The following is a 23,032-nucleotide window of genomic DNA, read 5'->3' on the forward strand; positions in this document are numbered from 1 at the left end:
GGTCTTGTGTGACAGGTTGGACTTGATCTTTGAGGTCTTTTCCAACCTTGGTGATTCTATGATTTTTCATTTCCACTAAAATTGCTCCTTGCAATTAAAAGACTGACACACCAGAAGGTTGTGCTACCATTCAGTGAGAATTGGACAGGCTGGACAGCTGGGCAGGGAGATATTTGATGAAGTTCAACAAGGGCAAGTGTAGTCTTGCACCTGGGAAGGAACAACTCCATACACCAACTATAGGTCGGGGACAAACGTGCTGGAGAGCAGGAAGAGGAAAGGGACCAGCAATGTGCTCTTGTGGCCAGGAAGGCCAATGCCATCCTTGGGTGGATTAGAAGGGATGTGACCAGTAGGTCAAGAGAGGTTCATTTCCCCCTCTGCTCTGCACTAATGAGGCTGAATCTGGAATATTGTGTCCAGTTCTGGGCCCCTCAGTTCAAGAAGGACCTCAGGGAACTGTTTGAAAGAGTCCAGCACAGAGCCACAAGGATGATGAGGGGAATGGAGCATCTTCCATACAAAGAGAGACTGAGGGAGCTGAGGGCTCTTTAGCTTAGAGAAGAGGAGACTGAGAGGTGACATCATCAATGTTTATAAATATGTAAAGGGAGAGTGCCCAGAGGCTGGAGCCAGGCTCTGCTGGGTGGTGTCCAATGCCAGCACAAGGGGTAATGATGGAAGTTGAGGCATAGGAAGTTTCATGCAAATACGAGGAATTTTTTTTCCCTGTGAGGGTGACAGAACACTGAACAGGCTGCCCTGGAGGGTTGTGGAGCCTCCCTTTCTGGAGACATTCAAAATTCACTTGGATGTGCTCCTGTGTAATCTGGTGTAGGTGATCCTGCTCTGGCGGGGAGGGTAGGACTGGGTGAGCTTCTGAGGTCCCTCCCAGCCCCTGAAATTCTGTGAGTCTGTGAAAAAAAAACAAAAACAAAAACAAAAACAAAAACCCCCAAACAAGCTCAGATCACAATATCTGAGTTTACATTTGGTCAAATGTTTTCATCTGCAGTGAACTGGCAGATCCTTCAGTCACATTTTTCAGTCAGCCACACGTTCCCCTAAATGCTCGCTGTAGCAAACGAAAGCCAAACGCAGAACAGAACTGTGTTTTCCACAGTCACAGTCAGTCCAAGGGGCACAGATGAGGAAAAAATGAAGATTTAAAAGTGCATCCAACATTCCCATTAACTTATAACTTTTTTTTTTTTCCCTTAATTGAATATAAAAGCAGTGTTTCAAAAGGCACACAGTGAATGTTGCATTTAAAAATCAAATCAAATTGCTTGGCAAGAGAATGCTACCTTGAGCACAGAATATTAAAGGATTAGCTGCTGTAAAGTTCTGAGAGCTTTCCAGCTGCTGGAAAGCAAAGCAGCACAGAATGTAAACACACATTTGAAAAATGAGGAAACTATTGTCTTAGTCATCTGCCTAAACTCTTGAGTAGACGGGAGTGGAGTGGAGTGGAATGGAATGGAATGGAATGGAATGGAATGGAATGGAATGGAATGGAATGGAATGGAAAGAAATAGAATAGAATAGACCAGGTTGAAAGAGACCTTTGACATCATCAAGTCCAACTTATCACCCAGCACCATCTAATCAACTCAACCATGGCACCAAGCACCCCATCCAGTCTCTTCCTAAACACCTCCAGTGATGGTGACTCCACCACCTCCCTGGGCAGCACATTCCAATGGCTAACGGCCAAGTGTAGAGGTACAAAGAAAGTAAGTTCTCCAGAGGTCCTTTCCAACCCCTAACTTTCTGTGGGTCTAAAATCAATAACAGTTTTGCACTTGGCAGGATAGAGTGAAACACCCAATAGCTGGGGATGAGTGCTGACTTTCATGTCAATGAAATAAGATCAGGGTTTTCTTCTGTCTTTTAATTTGATAGGAAAGAAAGATTTCAAGTCTGCATCACTATACTCCAACCTTGGAAGGGCTCAGATGAAGCAGTCAGAGGTTTTTTTTAGCAATGAAATAAAAAGTTTTTCTTTTGTCTTTTAATTTTATAGGGAATAAATAGCTCAAGACTACACCACTATATTCCACACAACCTTGGAAGTGCTCAGAGCATGCAGCTCAGTTTATTTTAGCAATGGAATAAAAAGTTTTTCTTTTGTCTTTTAATTTCATAGAGAATAAATAGCTCAAGACTACACCACTGTACTCCACACAACCTTGGCAGTGCTCAGAGCATGCAGCTCAGTTTATTTTAGCAATGAAATAAAAAGTTTTTCTTTTGTCTTTTAATTTCATAGGGAATAAATAGCTCAAGACTACACCACTGTACTCCACACAACCTTGGCAGTGCTCAGATCCAGCAGCTCAGTTTATTTCAGCAATAACTTTGGAAAACATTAAGATAAACCTTTCAGTGCTAAGCACTATTGTTCAAGTTCTTATCACACCTTTCACTGTCATTATTTTAAGTAGAGGCAATTTGGAGCTTTTTATTTGTTTGAAAGAAAAGAAAAGATGGAAAATCTTGATTGACTTTGATGTGGTTTTAGGTTCAGCATACAACTGAACTCGTGAGAGGCCTCAAGCACAAGCCCTATAGGGAGCTGGGGTTGATTAGCCTGGAGATGAGGAGGCTCAGGGGAGACCTTATTGCTGTCTACAACTACCTGAAGGGAGGCTGTGGCCAGGAGGGAGTTGGTCTCTTCTCCCAGGCAACCAGCACCAGAAAAAGAGGACACAGTCTCAAGCTGTGCCAAGGGAGGTTTAGGCTGGATGTTAGAAAGAAGTTCTTAATAGAAAGAGTTATTGGCCATTGGAATGTGCTGCTCAGGGAGGTGGTGGAGTCACCATCACTGGAGGTGTTTAGGAGGAGACTTGATAGGGTGCTTGGTGTCATGATTTTTTTGATTAGATGGTGTTGGGTGCTAGGTTGGACTCAATGATCTCAAAGGTCTTTTCCAACCTGGTCTGGTCTGGTTTATTCTATTCTATTCTGGTCTATACTATACTATACTATACTATTCACTCCCCTGAGAAAATTAGCTCAGCTGTGTCTGTTTACATAGTCATAACCATACAGAGCACTGAAAATAACTAATTAAATAAAATGTCCTTAAGTCATAAGCCATTGGCTAGAAAGAAGCTGTTTCTGCACATTAAAGGATCTGGCTCAGTACATTTGATTTTTCCCACCACTGAGAGTTCGTGATCTTAGGACCTGTCAATACTGTGCCTTTTCACACTAGCCCACTCAGGCAGCTGAAATAAGCCCAGATGTGACATTTCCCTGAGGTACCACTGGCCTTCTGGTCCATTTTTCATCACTTCTTGACACATTTTTCTCTTCCTTTACATTCACACATAAAAACCATTGTAAAAAACAAACCACCACTACACCACCAACTGATATATTATCTCCTCATTTACAATCACTACTACTCAGGGATATGCCCCAAATTACTTCCCCTGCCTAGGACTCGGCAACGTGCAAGGTATGTTGTCAAACTCTTAAAAAATTCATGCCAACACAAGGCTGTCAACACCTACTAAAATTAACACAGAAGGTGTCACAACCAGACCGGCCTGAGATTAAGGAAACCCCTACATCTGGGACCTGACAATGCTGCTGAGAGGATTTCAGTGGCAATGTCTGTCAGTCACTTGTGCCAGCACAGTGTAGATCAGAGTGCATCATTAAACAGCATATGCCCAACAGCCATCTACCTTCAAGCCTTCCCCATAGATCATGTAAGTATTGATGCTAGGAGTGGCTATTTTGCTTCAGTCTTTCTCTACAGGTCATCACAGAAAAAGGAAGAGGAACAGTGCAGGAGAGTGACATCGCTCCACAGAAAGCCTGACAAGGGGCAGTATGTATCTGACTGCCCAATGATGTGCGGAGCAGTCAGGACTGCTATTAGTCTGATTGATAAAGGTACTGAGCAGTAGATATAACCCAGCAGCCACAACCCAGTCAAGCAATTCCTTGAAAGACTCTGCTTGGAAGATAAGTATAGGAGCTCATGTTGACATATGACCAGTGGCACAGGAAATACCTGTCCATTCTAACATGGTTCTCCCCCTCTACTCCACTCTGCTGAGACCCCACCTGGACTACTGTGTCCAGTTCTGGAGCCTCTATTACAAGAAAGAGGGATGTGGACATGCTGGAAAGTGTCCAGAGAAGGGCCACAAGGATGATCAAAGGGCTGGAGCACCTTTCCTATGAGGACAGGCTGAGAGAGTTGGGGGTATTCAGTCTGCAGAAGAAATTATTGTGGCCTTCCAGTATCTTAAGGGGACTACAAGAAAGATGGGGAGGGACTTTTTAGGGTGTCAGGGAGTGATAGGAGGAGGGGGAATGGAACAAAACTAGAAATGGGTTGGATGTTAGGAAGGAATTCTTCACCATGAGGGTGGTGAGACACTGGCACAGGTTGCCCAGGGAGGTGGTGGAAGCCTCATCCCTGAAGGTTTTTAAGGCCAGGCTGGATATGGCTCTGAGCAACCTGCTCTAGTGTGAGCTGTCCCTGTCCATAGCAGGGGGGGTGGAACTAGCTGATCCTTGAGGTCCCTTCCAACCCTGAAAATTCTATGATTCTATAACATCAGTAATTTGACCACTGACCCCAGCCCCAAGTTGGAGCAGATGATCCTTGAGGTCACTTCCAACCTGGTACTCTGTGAAGCAATATTTTAAATATGAGCATTCATTCTTAAATGAGCCAGATTCCACAAACTTAGCACACATGACACATATATAAAGTTATAGAAAAAGTTAATATTGGAAGATATTTTCTTTTTTTTTTTAATTTAAGAGTCAAAATAGAAAACCCAGATTTCCTCTTATATACAGAATCATAGAACCAACCAGGTTGGAAAAGACCTCAGAGATCATCAAGTCCAACCTAATACCTAACACCTCCTGACAACTAAACCATGGCTCCAAGTGCCACATCCAGGCCTTTTTTTGAACACCTCCAGGGACGGTGACTCCACCACCTCCCTGGGCAGCACATTCCAATGGCCAATCTCCCTTTCTGGGAAGACCTTTCTCCTCACCTCCAGCCTAAACTTCCCCTGGCACAGCTTGAGACTCTGCCCTCTTGTTGTGTTGCTGGTTGCATGGAAAAAGAGACCATCTCTCACCCGTCTACAACCTCCTTTCAGGTACTTGTAGAGAGCAATAAGGTCTCCCCTGAGCCTCCTCTTCTCCAGGATGAAGACTCCCAGCTCCCTCAGCCTCTCCTCCAAAAGGCTGTGCTCCAGACCTCTCCCCAGCCTCATTGGCCTTCTCTGGATGTGTTCAAGAGTCTCAATATCCTTCTTAAACTGAGGAGCCCAGAAGTGGACACAGAACTCCAGGTGGGTGCTAACCAGTGTTGAGTACAGGGCACAATGACTTCCCTGCTCCTGCTGGCCACATTATTTCTGATCCAGGCCAGGATGCCATTGGCCTTCTTGACCACATGGGCACACTGCTGGCTCATGTTTAGCTGATATGCAATCAGAGACCCCATTGTAGACACACTGGGATTTATTCTGATGACTGACAGCCATTGCAATCTAAGTGACACTCTGAGAACTCTGCCACTTATTTTCCCACTGCCCTGCTGCATTTCACTAACTGTCCTTCAATTTCTCTATATGAATACATTCAGACATTAGCTGATGCATCATTCTTGACATCCATTCACCTTCAGCAGTGCACTGAGGAACCAAAAAAAAAAAAAGAAGACAATACATTTAAAGCAAGGTCAAGGAGCAGCACTATCTGCTGCACAGTAAAATCCTCTGATGCCAACAGCATGAAGTTCATGTGAGGGTGAAAAGCAGGAAGCCCCTGGAAGGGTGAAAGCTGTGCCATGCTTCCAAGTATTTACTCCTTTTCAAGCTGTAATGTTAAGTTACATCAAGGTTTATCCTTTTGTTAAGGGCAGTGCTGCAGTACATTATGTGTCCATACATCATTACACACCCTGAAGCTTCTGAAAGCATGTCCAATATTCCTTTGGAGTAGACTCTACTCTTCACTCAGCCAGCAAAAATGTCTTTATTGTCAGCACCTGCTTTAAATATAATTAGCTTCACGGTCTGGTAGTAAGAGCTTAAATTTCCTTCATTTTACAGGTTTTTTTCCTGCTTATCCTACTTTAATATGCTATGTACATTACACATTCTCAAAAGCTGAGGTGAGTGTATCTGTTGAGAATGATAAGCATTTAAGTCCTGGGTCCAGTTCTGGGCCCCTCAGTTTAAGAAAGATGTTGAGTTGCTTGAACATGTGCAGAGAGGGGCAACAAAACTGGGGAGGGGTCTGGAGCACAGTCCTATGAGGAGAGGCTGAGGGAGCTGAGGTTGCTTAGCCTGGAAAAGACGATGTTCAGGGGAGACCTTCTTGCTCTCTACAACTACCTGAAGGGAGGTTGTAGCCAGGTGGGGGTTGGTCTCTTCTCTCAGGCAACTAGCACCAGAACAAGAGGACACAGTCTCAATCTGCGCCAGGGGAAGTTTAGGCTCAAGGTGAGGAGAAAGTTCTTCCCAGAAAGAGAGATTTGTCGTTGGAATGTGCTGCCCAGGAAGGTAGTGGAGTCACCATCCCTGGAGATGTTTAAGAGGAGAGTGGATGAGGCACTTGGTGCCATTGTTGAGTAGATTAGATGGTGTTGGGTGATAGGTTGGACTTCATCATCTTGAAGGTCTTTTCCAACCTGGTTAATTCTGTATTCTGTACAAGATGGATAGGATAGGATAGGATAGGATAGGATAGGATAGGATAGGATAGGATAGGATAGGATAGGATAGGATAGGATAGGATAGGATTAGACCAGGTTGGAAAAGACCTTCGAGATCATCAAGTCCAACCTATCACCCAACCCCATCTAATCAACTCAACCATGACACTAAATGCCTCATCAAGGCTCTTTTTAAACACTTCCAGTGATGGTAACTCCACCACCTCCCTGGGCATCCCATTCATAGAAATAATATCATTGTATGGAAATGTGTGCTTCATTCAATTGCTGTGCTTTGTCAGATATATGCCATGTAGTGGCACTTCACAAGGCAAAAGGCAGTCACAAATAAAGCTCTGATAAATTTAAGAGAGACATTGAGGCATTAAGAGAATGCAGGAAATGATTCTCTCTACCTACACTGTTCTCATGAGAGTCCACCTGAAGTACAGCACCCAGTTTTGGTGCCCCCAGGATAAGTACTTGAAGGGGGTCTACAAGAGAACTGTGAAGGTACAAGGGCTTGTAGTGACAAGATAAGAGGGAATGGATTGAAGCTGGAAGAGAGGAGAATCAAAATGGGTATTAGGGAGAAATTCTTTACAGTGAGGGTAGAGAGACACTGGGACAGGTTGCCCAGATTGGTTGTGGATGCCCCCTCCCTGGAAGTGTTCAAGGTCAGGTTGGATGGGGCCTGGAGTAACCTGGTTAAGTGGAGGGTGTCCTTGCCCATGGTGGATGGTTGGATCTTGAGATCCCTTTCAACCCAAACTATTCTATAAACCTATGAATCTGTAGCAAAGTTTCTATTGTTCTTAAACAGCACATTAAAATGAAGCTTGAGCTGCTGCTGTGGCGTGTTCAGACCAGCTTCCAGTTCCAAGTACTGTGTTCCTTGTTGCTGTTGGCTCCCTTCCTATGTAAAAAGTGACAGTCATGGATTCCCCTTTGCTGAATCTCTCTCTGCCAAAGAGGTTCTGTTGCTGGTTTTTTTTTGCCTATGGAACATTTTTCCTGCCTGTCAAACCGAGACCTAGCCAGGCAGCCTGTTTCTGTCAAAATCTGGAGGCACTTAGGTATCTCAGATAATTAGTGACTCATGAAAATGTGTCCTCATTTTCCCCATTTCTTTTCTTTTACACATGAATTAGCTGGATAAAAATCACAAAGTAAAGGCTGCTGTTACTTCAGTGAGTTTTGGTGGAAAATTGCAAACATTCTCCAACCCATTTCCCCAGAATTTATTATTGTAGAGCATGAGCAACAGCAAAATATTCAGGAACAGCAGAGGTGCAGGATGGCAGACAACGTTGCCTATAAACCTGACTGCTGTAGCCAGAGTTTCACACAACACGATGCTCCATCACAAAAGCACCTTGGTTCAATTCCCACTCCTCCCAGTCTGTACTCTGCTTTACCATTATAGACACTTGCTACCTGGCTCATTTTGGATAAAGAAATGTGTTAACAGAATCACAGAGTTATTGAGGCTGGAATAGACCTCTGATATCATCAAGTCCAGCCTATGACTTAACACCACAATATTGGCTAGACCATGATGCTAAGTGATACATCCGATCTTCCCTTAAAAGCCAACAGCATGCCCAGGAGGCCAAGAAGGCCAATGCCATCCTGGCTAGTATAAGGAATAGTGTGGCCAGCAAGAGCAGGGAGGTCATTCTGCCCTGTACTCAGCACTGGTTAGGCCACACCTTGAATCCTGTGTCCAGTTCTGGGCCCTTCAGTTTAGGAAAGATGTTGAGTTGCTGGAACATGTCCAGAGAAGGGCAGCAAAGCTGAGGAGGGGTTTGAAGCACAAGCCCTGTGAGGAGAGACTGAGGGAGCTGGGGTTGCTTAGCCTGGAGAAGAGGAGGCTCAGGGGAGACATTCTTGCCATCCACAACTACATGAAGGGAGGCTGCAGCCAGGTGGGGGTTGGTCTCCTCTCCCAGGCAACCAGCACCAGAACAAGAGGACACAGTCTCAAGCTGCACCAGGGGAGGTTTAGGCTGGGTGTTAGGAAGAAATTCTTCCCAGTGTGGCAGAGTCACCATCACTGGAAGTGTTTAGGAAGAGACTGGATGAGGCACTTGGTGCCATGGTTGAGTTGATGAGATGGTGTTGGATGATAGGCTGGACTCCATGATCTCAAAGGTCTTTTCCAACCTGGTTAACTCTATTCTATTCTACTTATATAATTATAGAATATTAGGGGTTGGAAGGGACCTCTAGAGACCTTCAAGCCCAAATCCTTGACCACACACGCTGGTTTGACTTTTCTCCTGCCCTAAGGTTTGCTTCAAAAATACTGTTACAGAGACCTTTGTACTCAATCATCTTCACACTAAAGACTGATATCTGAACAGAAAACTTCTCATATCAGTGAAAAGAGAGTCAGGCCTCTGAAGGTCACAAACAGGTCTGCCCCCACATGTTACCAGATAATTGTGTCCTTCCAGTATCTGAAGGGCTCCTACAAGAAAGCTGGGGAGGGACTTTTGAGGGTGTCAGGGAGGGATAGGACTAGGGGGAATGGAACAAAAACTAGAAATGGGTAGATTCAGACTGAGTGTTAGGAAGAAGTTCTGCCCCATGAGGGGAGTGAGAGACTGGCACAGGTTACCAAGGGAGGTGGTGGAAGCCTCATCCCTGGGGGTTTTGAAGGCCAGGCTGGATGTGGCTGTGAGCAACTTGCTGTAGTGTGAGGTGTCCCTGCCCATAGCAGGGGATTTGGAACTGGATGATCCTTGAGGTCCCTTCCAACCCTGACAGTTCTTGTAGGCCCCCTACAGATACTGGAAGGCCACAATTAAGTCTCCTCAGAGACTTCTCTTCTTCAAACTGAGCCACCCCAACTCCCTCAGTTTGTCCTCATAGAAGAGCAGTCCAGCCCTCTAATCATCCTCATGGCCCTTCTCTGGCCGTGCTCCAGCACCTGAAGATCCTTCCTGTAAGAGAGGCTCCAGAACTGGACACAAGACTCCAGGTGGGGTCTCAGCAGAATGGAGTAGAGAGGGAGAATCACCTCCCTTGACCTGCTGGTTCTGCTTCTCTTGTTGCAGCCCAGATAGCAAATCACATCCTGGGCTGCTAATGCTCACTGATGGCTCCTCTTGATCTTCTCATCCACCAGCACCCCCAAGTCCTTTTCTCCAGGGCTGCTCTCAAGCTCGGTCTGTATTGGTGCTTGGGATTGTCCCAACTCAGATGCACACCCTCGCATTTGGTCTTGTCAAACCTCATGAGGTTGTCATGGGCTCAGCTCTCCAGCTTGTCAAGGTCCCTCTGGATGGATCCCTTTCCTCCATCTTGTGGGCTGCTGCACCACACAGCTTGGTGTCATCAGCAAACCTGCTGAGGGTGCACTCAATGCCACTGTCCATGTCACCAACAAAGATGTTGAACAGGACTGATCCCAGTTCTGATCCCTGAGGGACTCCACTTGGACATGGAGCCATTGACAGCCACCCTCTGGGTGCAGCCTTCAAGCCAGTTCTTTATCCACTGAATGTTCCATCCATCAAACCCATCCCACACCAGCTTGGAGACCAGGATGTGATGTGGGAGAGTGCTGAAGGCTTTGCTCAGGTCCAGGTAAATGACACCAGTTGCTCAACCTTCATCTATTAATGCTGTGACCTTGTCATTGAAGGCCACCAGAGGTGTTAGAGGTAAGGCTGAAAGTTTAAGGTGGTGTTGTGTCATGCCAAACCTGACAAGCCATTTAGCACGTTGTGTCACCAACTAGCAGGAATTGTTTGTGGTGGTAGTTCAGTCAGAGTGAGCATTTAGTGTAAGTGGTGATACAGAGCACATTGATCAAATGAGAAACACTTAGATGTTCTTTGCTTTGTAAATTATAATAAATAAACAACATTCCTACTTGTTATTTATCTACCTTCAAACTTTAATGAATCTCTCTAGTGCTAATTGCCTGTTTTCTATATTTAGAGGGAGCAGGCACATATGGAGATAATAGCAAAATGTGATATTTATGAGGTGCCAGTTCCCTTATAAATATAGAAATTGAGTAATTAGCACTAGAAATATTCATTGAAATCCAAATGCACACTTTGGGATTTGAAATTATATTGAGCTAAAGTTGATGATCCTTGTCAGAAATTAATATTTGGGGGCTTTGGAATTTAACTCACCAGGGGTATGCCTTCAACTAATGAATAATTTAAGTGTAAAATAACTCTGGACCTAGCAAGCACATCTGGTGAAAGGAAAGGCATCAAAGGTCAATTACAGCTCTTAGTCACTGTGGGATTTTTGTTATCACAACTTAAATGCTTTATTGACATAGAGTGCTTTTGAGATGTTCTTTTAAACCACTAATAACCTTATAAAGGATATGGACTATTCTAAACAACAAAACAAAATTGCTTGGGAAGAACTAAAATTGGTTTTAAAACTAAGAGCAAAACCTAAACTTCTAAAACCTAATAGTAATAACCTACTTTAGACTGAAGTGGTTGAAAGTGAGGAAGTACAAAGTGCCTGTACAATACTCATTGATTTTGGCACAAAGGCTAAACTAAAACAAAGCCTCCAGATGCTTGTTTTGGTGTCAACATACTCACGTGGATCCAGCGAAGAACCATGATGATATTGAAAGGAACTGAGAGCTCCCAAACAGAGAGGGAGTTTGGGGTGCTGATTGACAGCCACCTAAACATGAGCCAGCAGTGTGCCCAGGTGGCATCCTGTCCTGCATTAGGAATAGTGTGGCCAGCAGGAGCAGGGAGGCCATTCTGGCCCTGTACTCTGCATTGGTTAGGCCACACCTTGAGTGCTGTATCCAGTTCTGGGGCCCTCAGTTTAAGAAGGACATTGAGACACTTGAATATGTCCAGAGAAGGGCAACAAGGCTGGGGAGAGGCCTTGAGCACAGCCCTGTGAGGAGAGGCTGAGGGAGCTGGGATTGTTTAGCCTGGAGAAGAGGAGGCTCAGGGGAGACCTCATTGCCCTCTACAACTACCTGAAAGGTGGTTGTAGCCAGGTCGGGGTTGGTCTCTTCTCCCAGGCAACCAGCACCAGAGCAAGAGGACACAATCTCAAGCTGTGCCAGGGGAGGTTTAGACTTGAGGTGAGGAGAAAGTTCTTCACTGAGAGAGTCATTCATCACTGGAATGTGCTGCCCAGGGAGGTGGTGGAGTCACCATCCCTGGAGGTGTTCAAGAGGGGATTGGACGTGGCACTTGGTGCCATGGTCTAGTCATGAGTTCTGTGATGACAGGTTGGACTCAATGATCCTCAAGGTCTCTTCCAACCTTGGTGATACTGTGAACATCTGATACATTAGAAAAGGTAAGAGAGCTTCTGACTGCTTAGCCTCAAGGAGAAAAGGTTTGAGGGCACCTCATTAATAATGCATTGATGTTAGTCAGGGAGGGGAGCAGAGAAAACAGGCTCTACTCTTCTTAGTAATGCCTAGGGAAAGAGCAAGAGGTGATAGACACAAAGTAAAATGCAGAAAACTCCCTCTAGACACAAGAAAATATTGTTACTGTGAGAGTGATCACATGCTGGAAGAAGTCTGTCCAGAGAAGTTTGGAGATTCCATACTTGGAGATGTTAAAAACAGAGCAGAGCACTGTCTCAAGCAATCTACTCCTTATAGTCTGCTCTGCTTTGAGCAGGAAGGTTGCATTAGGTGATCCCCAGAGGTGCCTCCCAGGCTCAGCAACCATTCTGTGACTGCAGAACTGCAAGGGGAGTATTTTTCTCAGACTATCTAGTCTACACAAGAAGCCTCTACGAAATGCAAAGTTGTTATAGGCAGGAGAATGCAATCAACAAACACCTTCAGCTACCACAGGCATGGTTTTCTGAAGGAGGTGGGTGGCTTTCAGATGTTTTAAGCTGGCTATTAGTGTATCACATACCCCATGAGAATAGATAGCCTGACTGATCTGTTTTTCTGTGCTCTAGGTACTAGCATAGCTTCTCTAAATGGCTGCGACTGTTTCCATTATTTCCATTACATCCAATATTCCAGGGCAGTTACCTGCCCTTATCTATTGAAGTCATTTGTTTTAAGGGCCTACAGAGAAGACTGGTTGGAGTTTGTGAGTGTGTTATCACAAATAATTACAACAATGTAAGAATATATTAGGGTAGGTTTTTTTTAAATGCAAAAACATTTACTTTGCAAAGAAATTACAGCTAAGAGCATAAATTAATCACTTCTTCAGTTGCTTCCTTAACTATGCAAAAGCACAATAAATCATAATGTGATTATTTATGCTAAGTAGCTTGGGTTTTTGTGAGAAGCTCATTAAGAGGTTCCTTATCTAAGTTAAATGTTTGGGAGCTTTACTGCCATTAAATATTATCTACATTCATGTGAACTAATTCATACATAAATTCCTATTAATCAGTTTTAAAGAGATGTGAATAAAAGCCACTAAACAATCTGAATGAGCAAATGCTTTCAATATATTATACAGTAGACTTTTCACTCATTAATATTGCTGTCCTTAAATGCTAATGGATTAATAAGCTTATACAACTAAATGCATCTGACTACTGAATAAGTAACACCCAGTGAATGGAAGCTTTGAAGGTTCTAGGTTGTTTAAACTGGACCTGGACAACTATGAGGACAGGCTGAAGGTGCTGGGGATGTTCAACCTGGAGAAGAAGAGGCTCTGGGGTGACCTAAATGCAGCCTTCCAGTACCTGAAGGGGGCCTACAGGAAGGCTGGAGAGAGACTGTTCACAAAGACCTGCAGTGATAGGACAAGGGAAAATGGCTTCAAACTAGAAAAGAGCAGATTTAAATTGGATGTAAAGAACAGGTTCATTACTATGAGGGTAGTGGAACACTGGAACAGGTTGCCCAGGGAGGTGGTTGCAGAACCATCCCTGGAGATATTCAAGGTGAGGTTCAACAGGGCTCTGGACAGCCTGATCTAATCAAGGATTTCCCTGCTGACCTCAGAATGCATTGAACTGGATGACCTTTGGAGGTCACTTCCAACCCGGACCATTCTATGATTCTAACTAAGGTGATTTCCTAATTAAGGTCACATCAACAGCCTGTAATTCAAGCCATGACATGCATGGATATGATGGAACATATCCAAAGAAGGGCCACAAGGGTGATCAGAGGGCTGGAGCTCCACTCCTATGAAGTCAGACTGAGGGAGTTTGGGCTATTCAGTCTGGAGAAGAGACAGCTCTGAGGAGAGCTTGTTGTGGCCTTCCAGTATCTGAAGGGGGCTACAAGAAAGCTGGGGAGGGACTTTTGAGGGTGTCAGAGAGTGATAGGACTGGGGGGAATGGAAAAAAAATACAAGTGAGTAGATTCAGATTGGATGTTAGGAAGAAGTTCTTCCCCATGAGGGCAGTGAGACACTGGAATAGGTTGCCCAGGGAGGTGCTGGAGACCTCATCCCTGGAAGTTTTCAAGGCCAGGATGGGAGGTGGTTCTGAGAAATCTGATGTAGTGTGAGGGGTCCCTGCCCATGGCAGGAGGCTTGGAACTGGCTGATCCTTGAGGACCCTTCCAACCCTAACAACTCTGATTCTATGGCATGCTAGAATCCAAGCAGTGGGTTTGGATCCTCATGTGACTCTGTAGAGCCATATGCTCCTAACAATGTGGCAAACTTCCCTACCAGGAAAGCATGTCAGACTTCAATTGCAGAGATCCTGACTGCAGCTGAAAGCAGTAGCACATGTTCTCACAATGAAGATCTCAAAACCTGACAGGTTTAAATGCCATTTCACAGTTAGCTTTCATGTTTACAGCCCTTCCATATTAATTGAGCATGTGGCAGTAGCATTCAACAGCAGATGTGAGGTCCACTTCCTCAGTGGATTAATACTATGGCATCCTGCACTACATTCTGATTTCACAGCTATATGAAGAGAGCTTGTCTACATATAATTAAAGTGAACACATGGAAACATCACCACATTCAGAGGGACCTTGACAGGCTGGACAGATGGGCAGAGTCCAACAGGATGGCACTGAACAAGGCCAAGTCCTGGGTTCTACACATTGGCCACAACAACCCCATGCAGTGCTACAGGCTGGGGTCAGAGTGGCTGGAGAGCAGCCAGGCAGAAAGGGACCTGGGAGTACTGGTTGACAGTAGGCTGAACATGAGCCAGCAGTGTGCCCAGGTGGCCAAGAAGGCCAACAGCATCCTGGCTTGCATCAGGAATAAAGTGGCCAGCAGGAGCAGGGAAGACATTGTGCCCTGCGCTCAGAACTGGTTAGGCCACACCTTGAGTCCTGTGTCCAGTGCTTAATTTAAGAAGGATATTGAGACTCTTGAACGTGTCCAGAGAAGGGCAACAAGGCTGGGGAGAGGTCTGGAGCAAAGCCCTGTGAGGAGAGGCTGAGGGAGCTGGGGCGGCTTAGCCTGGAGAAGAGGAAGCTCAGGGGAGACCTTCTTGCTGTCTATAACTACCTGAAAGGTGGTTGTACCCAGGTGGGGGCTGGTCTCTTTTCCCAGGCAACCTGTGACAGAACAAGAGGACACAGTCTCAAGCTGTGCCAGGGGAGGTTTAAGCTCAGGGTGAGGGAAAGTTCTTCCCAGAAAGAGTAATTGGCCATTGGAATGTGCTGCCCAGGGAGGTGGTGGAGTCACCATCCCTGGAGGTATTCGAGAAAGGATTAGATGTGGCACCTGGAGCCATGGTTTAATTGTCAGGAGGTGTTAGGTATTAGGTAATAGGTTGGATGGGATGATCTCTAAGGTCTTTTCCAACTTGGTTGATTCTGTAATTTCAAAGTGCACTGAAATTCCTTATCTACAAATTGGGACAAAGGCTAACACAATTCTCTGGCACCTCTGCTAGAGTATGCTGTTAAGCAGCTTGCACAGAGACTTACCAGGGTTTTCAAGAAGTAAAACATTATTTTACATTTCTCCTATGTTTTTAGAGAATAATGACATCAAAGTGCAGCAAGAACCCAAAGAGATCTTGTGCAAAATTGAAGTAGCCAAACCCTTCCCACAAATCAGCAGGATTTTAAAAGGGTTTTTTTAAGCCAATCATTTTTTGTTCACTCTTGAATTCATCATCATTTCATGTCTTATGGCAATATGAAGATGACCTTAGTTTCAAAACAAGTTAGCTTCTAACCCCAAATCCATCAGTTCATCATAACAATCATATTATGCTTTGATTGCTATGTACAGTAGGAAACAATATATACCTCTAAAAGATGGTCACTTGGTCTAGTGGAAAGTGTCTCTGCCCATGGCAAGGGGGATGGAAGTATATCATAGGATCATAGAACCGCCAGAGTTGGAAGTGGGCTCTACAGGTCATCTGGTTTAACCCCCCTGCCTCCCCCTCCACCACCAGCCTTCCTCTCTCCAAAGCAGCCCCTGCTCCCTCTGCACCATCCTCCACCCTGCCTCAACAGCTTCTGCTCCACCACCACCATTTTTCCAACTATCCCAGAGCCAGGGGCAAGACCTTCAACCAGCCAAGTCACCACCCAGAGGAGCCCAGCCCCAGTGAGGAGGCACAGCCAGCACCCAGAGATGATATTGGAGTAGTCATCAATGTTGGCCCTAACAACTGGGGGGCCACCAGGCCGCCCAGTCTTTGTTGTCACCACCACCAACACCCAGTGTGCACCATGGGCACTCACCAGATGGGCTCAGCTTAGGGCTCCTGCCCTTCCTGTGGGGGGGAGTGGGTGAGGAGGGCCAAGTGGCCACACATGGGGTGGGAGGAGACTCCAACAGAGCCCAGGTGCTCTGGGATTTGAGGGGCAAAAGGGGGCAAATGGGGTGGGTGGGGTGGAAAAGGAGCAGATAGGGTGGGAAAGGGGAGGTGGTGGTGAAAGAAGGGGATTTTGAAATAACTTTATTTTCCATAAATCTTTCATAATGCACAACTGCAACTGCAGCCTGTGGCTTGCTTTGCCTCCATGCAGACAGAACAAACCTATCAATACTTCATCAGTTAAAGCACAACAGTGCCTGTGACAATTAAATCCTCCCATAATTATCATTTTGCTTAGCAGAGAAAATCTGTGCTTTTGAAATCAAAATAACAAGTTTTAACCAACCCAAAAAAGTTCTCCAGGAGTGAATTTTCTCCCTGGATGCCAGCAGATAACTCCAAATGATTACAGCCCATCCCAGGAGGAAGAGCTAAGGTTGTAGTAGCATGAACATTGCTTCTCCACACTGGTCTCCAAGCTGGTGCAGTATTGGTTTGATGAGTGGAACATTCAGTGGGTACAGAACGTGCTTGAGGGCTGCACCCAGAGGGTGGCTGTCAATGGCTCCATGTCCAAGTGGAGGCCAGGGACAAGTGGAGTCTCTCAGGGATCAGAACTGGGATCAGTCCTGTTCAACATCTATGTGGGTGACATGGACAGTGGCATTGAGTGCACCTTCAGCAGGTTTGCTGATGACATCAAGCTGTGTGGTGCAGCAGCCCACAAGCTGGAGGGAAGGGATCCATCCAGAGGGACCTTGACAGGCTGCAGAGGTGAGCCCATGACTACCTCATGAGGTTGAACAAGTCCAAATGCAAGGTCCTGCATCTGAGTTGGGGCAATCCCAAGCACTTGAGAGCAGTCCTGAAGAAAAGGACCTGGGGGTGCTGGTGGAGGAGAAGCTCAAAAGGAGCCAGCAGTGAGCACTTGCAGCCCAGAAAGCCAATCACTTCCTGGGCTGCATCAAGAGAAGCATAGCCAGCAGGTTGAGGGAGGTGATTCTCCCCCTGTGCTCCACTCTGCTGAGACCCCACCTGGAGTACTGTGTCTAGTTCTGGAGCTCCTATTACAGGAAGGATCTGGAGGTGCTGGAATATGTGCAGAGAAGGGCCACCAGGAAGATTAGAGGGCTGGAGCACCCCTCCTATGAGGACAGACTGAGGGAGTTGGGGCTGTTCACTCTGGAGAAAAGAAGGCTCCCAGGTGACCTAATTGTGGCCTTCCAGTATCTGAAGGGGGCTACAAGAAAGCTGGGGAGGGACTTTTTAGAGTGTCAGGTAGGGATAGGACTGTGGGGATGGTGTGAGGATGGTGAGAGACTGGAACAAGTTGCCCAGGGACGTGATGGAAGCCTTCTCCCTGGAGGTTTTCAAGGGTAGGCTGGATGTGGCTCTGAGCAACCTGATCTAGTGTGAGATGTCCCTGCCCATGGTAAGAGAGGTTGGAACTATCTGATCCTTGAGGTCCCTTCCAACTTTGACAATTCTGTGAACATTGTTTTCCAAACAATAGAAAAAGTATCAAGTGCCAGAACTATATTGTCACAGATAATCCTTTAACATTTTCTCTATGCAACAGAGACTCCCAAATCAGCTTCTTCATTTAATCTGGCTGTTGCTTCTCCCATGTAAAACAAAATCAAATCACAGGCTTGTCAATGTTGGAAGGGACCTCAAAGATTATCCAGTTCCAACCCCCCTGCCATAGGCAGGGACACCTCACACTACAGCAGGTTGCTCACAGCCACATCCAGCCTGGCTGCAAACACCTCCAGGCAGGAGGCTTCCACCACCTTCCTGGGCAACCTGTGCCAGTCTCTCACCACCCTCGTGGGGAACTTCTTAGGCCTTCTTGAGTACCCTTTTGTTTCAGCCTGTCCTTGGCTCCAGTCTTCACTTCCCCTTTACCTCTCATTTTTTCCCTTCCAGCTTCTCATTCCCATTGCTATTCCACTCACTTTCACCTCCCAGATTGTACTAGATGGAATCCATGCAGTACCAAAAATAGCAATCTTAGCACTTTAGTCCTTCTCCCTGGCTCTCATTTCCACACCCACTATGTCTTGTGCTGGGTTGAAATGAAGATGTTTTCAGCAAGTTAATGGACTGGAGAGTAGGAAGAGTCTGTGAAAATTAGCAGATGATGATGGCAGTGGTGTGAGATGATTTTCCTTCACCAACAGCTCCCATTTATGCCCATTTAAAAATGACTCCTTGCCTTTATAAAGTCCTAGTATTTTTCCCACCAGGGCTGATCTCTCTCCCAAATCCATTTTCCTGAGCTACCTCACTCTGTCTTCTTACTCACCTCTGTGGCTTCAAGTGCCTCTCCTCCCTCAGCTCTAATCACCCCGTTTCCTCTCCTGCTTTTAGTGCTTTCTGAGAAGGCCAGCAGGGAGAAAGCAAAGCTGCCTCTGCCCTAGCTTCACCCTCAGAAAGTTTGCTGACCACACCAAGCTGTGTGGTGCAGCAGACAGGCTGGAGGGAAGGGATCCATCCAGAGGGATTTTGACAGGCTGCAGAGGTGGAGACGAGCCCATGACAACCTCATGAGGTTCAACAAGACCAAAGGCAAGCTCCTGCAGCTGGGTCAGGGTAATCCCAAGCACTGATAAAGGCTGGGCAGGGACTGGCTTGAGAGGAGCTCTGAAGAAAAGGACTTGGGGGTGCTGGGGGATAAGAAGCTCAACAGGAGCCAGCAGTGAGCACTTGCAGCCCAGAAAGCCAATCCCATCCTGGGCTGCATCGAGAGAAGCATAGCCAGAAGGTCGAGGGAGGTGATTCTCCCCTTCTACTCCACCCTGGTGAGACCAAACCTGGAGCACTGTGTCCAGTTCTGGAGCCTCTATTACAGGAAGGATCTGGAGGTGCTGGAAGGTGTCCAGAGAAGGGCCACGAGGATGATCAGTGGGCTGGAGCTGCTCTGCTATGAGGACAGACTGAAGGAAATGGGGTTGTGCAGTCTGGAGAAGAGAAGACTCTGAGGAGACCTAATTGTGGCCTCCCAGTATCTGAAGTGGGCTACAAGAAAGCTGGGGAGGGACTTTTTAGGGTGACAGGGAGTGATAGGGCTGTGGGGAATGGAACAAAACTAGAAATGGGTAGATTCAGATTGGATGTTAGCAAGAAGTTTTTCACCTTGAGGGTGGTGAGAACCTGGCACAGGTTGCCCAGGGAGGTGGTGGAAGCTCACAGGGCTATGCTCCAGACCCCTCCCCAGCTTTGTTGCCCTTCTCTGGACACCTTCCAGCCTCTCAACATCTTTCCTAAACTGAGGGCCCCAGAACTGGACACAGGACTCAAGGTGTGGCCTAACCAGTGCTGATTACAGGGGCAGAATGACTTCCCTGCTCCTGCTTGCCACACTGTTCCTGATCCAGGCCAGGATGCCATTAGCCTTCTTGGCCACCTGGGCACACTGCTGGCTCGTGCTCAGCCTACTGTCAACCAGTACCCCCAGTTCCCTTTCTGCCTGGGTGCTCTCAGCCACTCTGACCCCAGCCTGTAGCACTGCATGGGTTTGTTGTAGCCAATATGTAGAATCCGGCACTTAGATGTGTTCAATCTCCTGCCCTTGGACTCTGCCCATCTGTCCAGCCTGGCAAGGTCCCTCTGCAGAGCTCTCCAAACCTCTAAGAGATCAACACCTGCCCCCAGCTTGGTGTCATCTGCAAATTTACTGATGATGGACTCCGTACCCTCATCCAGATCATCAATAAAGATATTGAACAGGAAAATGTCTGGTCTCAGCCCATTGCCACCCTCGTGAGTTACCTGACATCAGGGCAACTGCTCTTGGTATATGGACTACTTAGGCATACTTTTCCGTCAGGCTGTATGCCGGAGAAGGGTCATGAAAAAAGGAACTTCTTTCATCCCCTCTTGATAAATGAGTTAATGCCCCTTGTATTGACTGTCAGGACCATATAATGAGATCACTTAGTCTTCAGTTCTGTCTGGGAGATAACCAGACATCCAGCATGCTCTATGAGAAGCATAATTCACTAAAAATAAATAAGAAAGAAGAGGAATATGATCCCTGGCCCACCAAGGAGGCCAGGAAATCTCTGCCACCATGAAAGTCTCCAGCTCTGGTCACTACTGAAAAGTATTTCAACATCTAATTAAATTGTTCCTAGTGAACAGAGAAACATAGGGGGGAAAAAAATAATTAGGTCATGTTGTCTAGCTGTACCAGGCAAGCTGAGAAATTTAAATGGTGAAAGCTCTCTAATAGGTACCAGGAGATATCTGCACAGCCTAGAGAAGCTGGAGCTCAGGGGAATTCCTCTTCTGTTAATAAAAATTTGCATTTCTTCCACCTACCACTTCTTGAAACAGAAGCTACTGAAAACTTAAAGTACACATCCACCAGTCAAACCTGCTTCAAGGTCATACCATGTGTTCTACTCACCAGAAACACAAGGAAAGCAGCTTCTGATATGTGTGGCACAGGGAGGCAGCTTTAATCTTCATATTTAGCAAATGAAAAGCAGTCAGCATATAGGCAGGCTTCAGGTAACTCTCAATTTTCTTCTTTGAGCTAAAAGAAAACCAAATCACTGCTACACACAAGACTGCCCTCAGTAGAAATGGATTCTCACCTAAAGAACCAAGGCCTGCTAAGAGATCCTCAGAGGGATTCACCTAACCTCAATCAAGACAAAATTAATGAAGCAGGCATCTCCTGGCTTATCTGGCATATCACCCCAACAGGAATCACTCTGTCTCAACATTTTCACAGAAATTGATTTAATTAACTCATCCATTAATAATGAATGATCTACAAGCCTGAAAAGAACCACAGGTAATTGGGTTTGACTAGAATTTTCCAGTAAGCTGCCACAGAAATGGATATTTTTCACTCCAGGGCAGATTTATGATATTAAAACAATATTAGCTGGGGCGTGCATAGTCTGCTGGAGTTCATAAACAGCTTAGGTATTCAAAAAAAAGGCAGGAAAATATCTGTTTGTTCTTCCAGGCATGAAAATGGGAGCTGATATTATAATGCACCTATTGGGTCATTAAATCATAACTTCCAGCTTACCTTTTCGCAGGCTGAGGGTTTATGAAGTTGTATCAGATCCACTGCACATGATCAGAAACTAGGCAGCTCTGATGATAACCAAATCAAACCCTCAGATCACAGCATCACAGTAGCACAGTATCACTAAAGTTGAAAGAGACCTCGAGGATCATGGAGTCCAACCTGTCACCACAGACCCATGTCTAGACCATGGCACCAAGTGCCACATCTAATCTACTCTTGAACACCTCCAGGGACGGTGACTCCACCACTTCCCTGGGCAGCACATTCCAATGGCCAATTACTCTCTCGGTGAGGAACTTTCTCCTCACCTCGACCCTAAACTTCCCCTGGTGCAGCTTGAGACTGTGTCCTCTTGTTCTAGGGCGGGTTGCCTGGGAGAAGAGACCAACCCCATTCCTGGCTACAACCACCTTTCAGGTAGTTGTAGAGAGCAATGAGGTCACCCCTGAGCCTCCTCTTCTCCAGGCTAAACAATCCCAGCTCCCTCAGCCTCTCCTCATAGGGCTTGCGTTCAAGGCCTCTCACCAGCCTTGTTGCCCTTGTCTGAACATGTTCAAGTGTTTCGATGTCCTTCTTAAACTGAGGGCCCCAGAACTGGACACAGGACTCAAGGTGCAGCCTCACCAATGCAGAGTAGAGGGGCACAATGACCTCCCTGCTCCTGCTGGACATACTATTCCTAATGCAGGCCAGGATGCCATTGGCCCTCTTGGTCACCTGGGCACACTGATGGCTCATGTTTAGGCAGCTGTCAATCATCACCCCCAGGTCCCTTTCTGTTTGGCAGCTCTCAGCCACTCTGACCCCAGCTTGTAGCTCTGCATGGGGTTGCCGTGGCCAAAGTGCAGCACCTGGCACTTGGACTTGTTGAATGCCATCCTGTTGGACTCCGCCCATCTGTCCAGTTGATCGAGGTCCCTCTGCAGAGCCTCTCTACCCTCTAACTGACCAACAGCTGGTCCTAACTTGGAGATCTCTTGCTTGGCCTAAGATTAATCCCAGGGGCTCAGGAAGAGGTTAACAGCAAAACGTATTTTAAAGAACATTGATGAGTAAATCTGAAAGGAAGATTAACAATCACATTTGTATCCCTCTTGCACTAATAACTATAACATTTATGACTAATTTTTTTCATGAGAGATATGTCAACAAGCTCATTTTGTATCAAAACAACAAGCTAATAACACTTTAAACATGAAAAGCAATATTTTAATTACTAATTTACTGCTAATTCAGCTCCCTCTAAGCTTCACATTACCAGTGTCAAGATAATTTACTCTTCATTGCTAAAACCCATTCTGAGCATTGCCAGGCATTGATTTAATTTTTCCTCTTTCAGGAATTCTCCTGAAGTTGACTAATTAAGACTGTCTGGGCGTCTGACTGCCATTAATTGCTGTGACAGATTGTGATGAGCCTGTATCACACCGAGAACATCATTGAATCCTAAACTGTCCATTCTGAGCTTCATTCTCAAAACATATTTGCACGCAAACAATAAAGATTTATGCTTCTCGTGGCTGACAATCCCTTGTTATGTTCTTGTTGTTGACAATCCCTTCCACACT

The sequence above is a fragment of the Melanerpes formicivorus genome, unplaced genomic scaffold (genome assembly GCF_026170545.1).
Source record: "Melanerpes formicivorus ecotype bairdi unplaced genomic scaffold, bMelFor1.0.p_v2 SCAF_55, whole genome shotgun sequence".
NCBI lineage: Eukaryota > Metazoa > Chordata > Aves > Piciformes > Picidae > Melanerpes > Melanerpes formicivorus.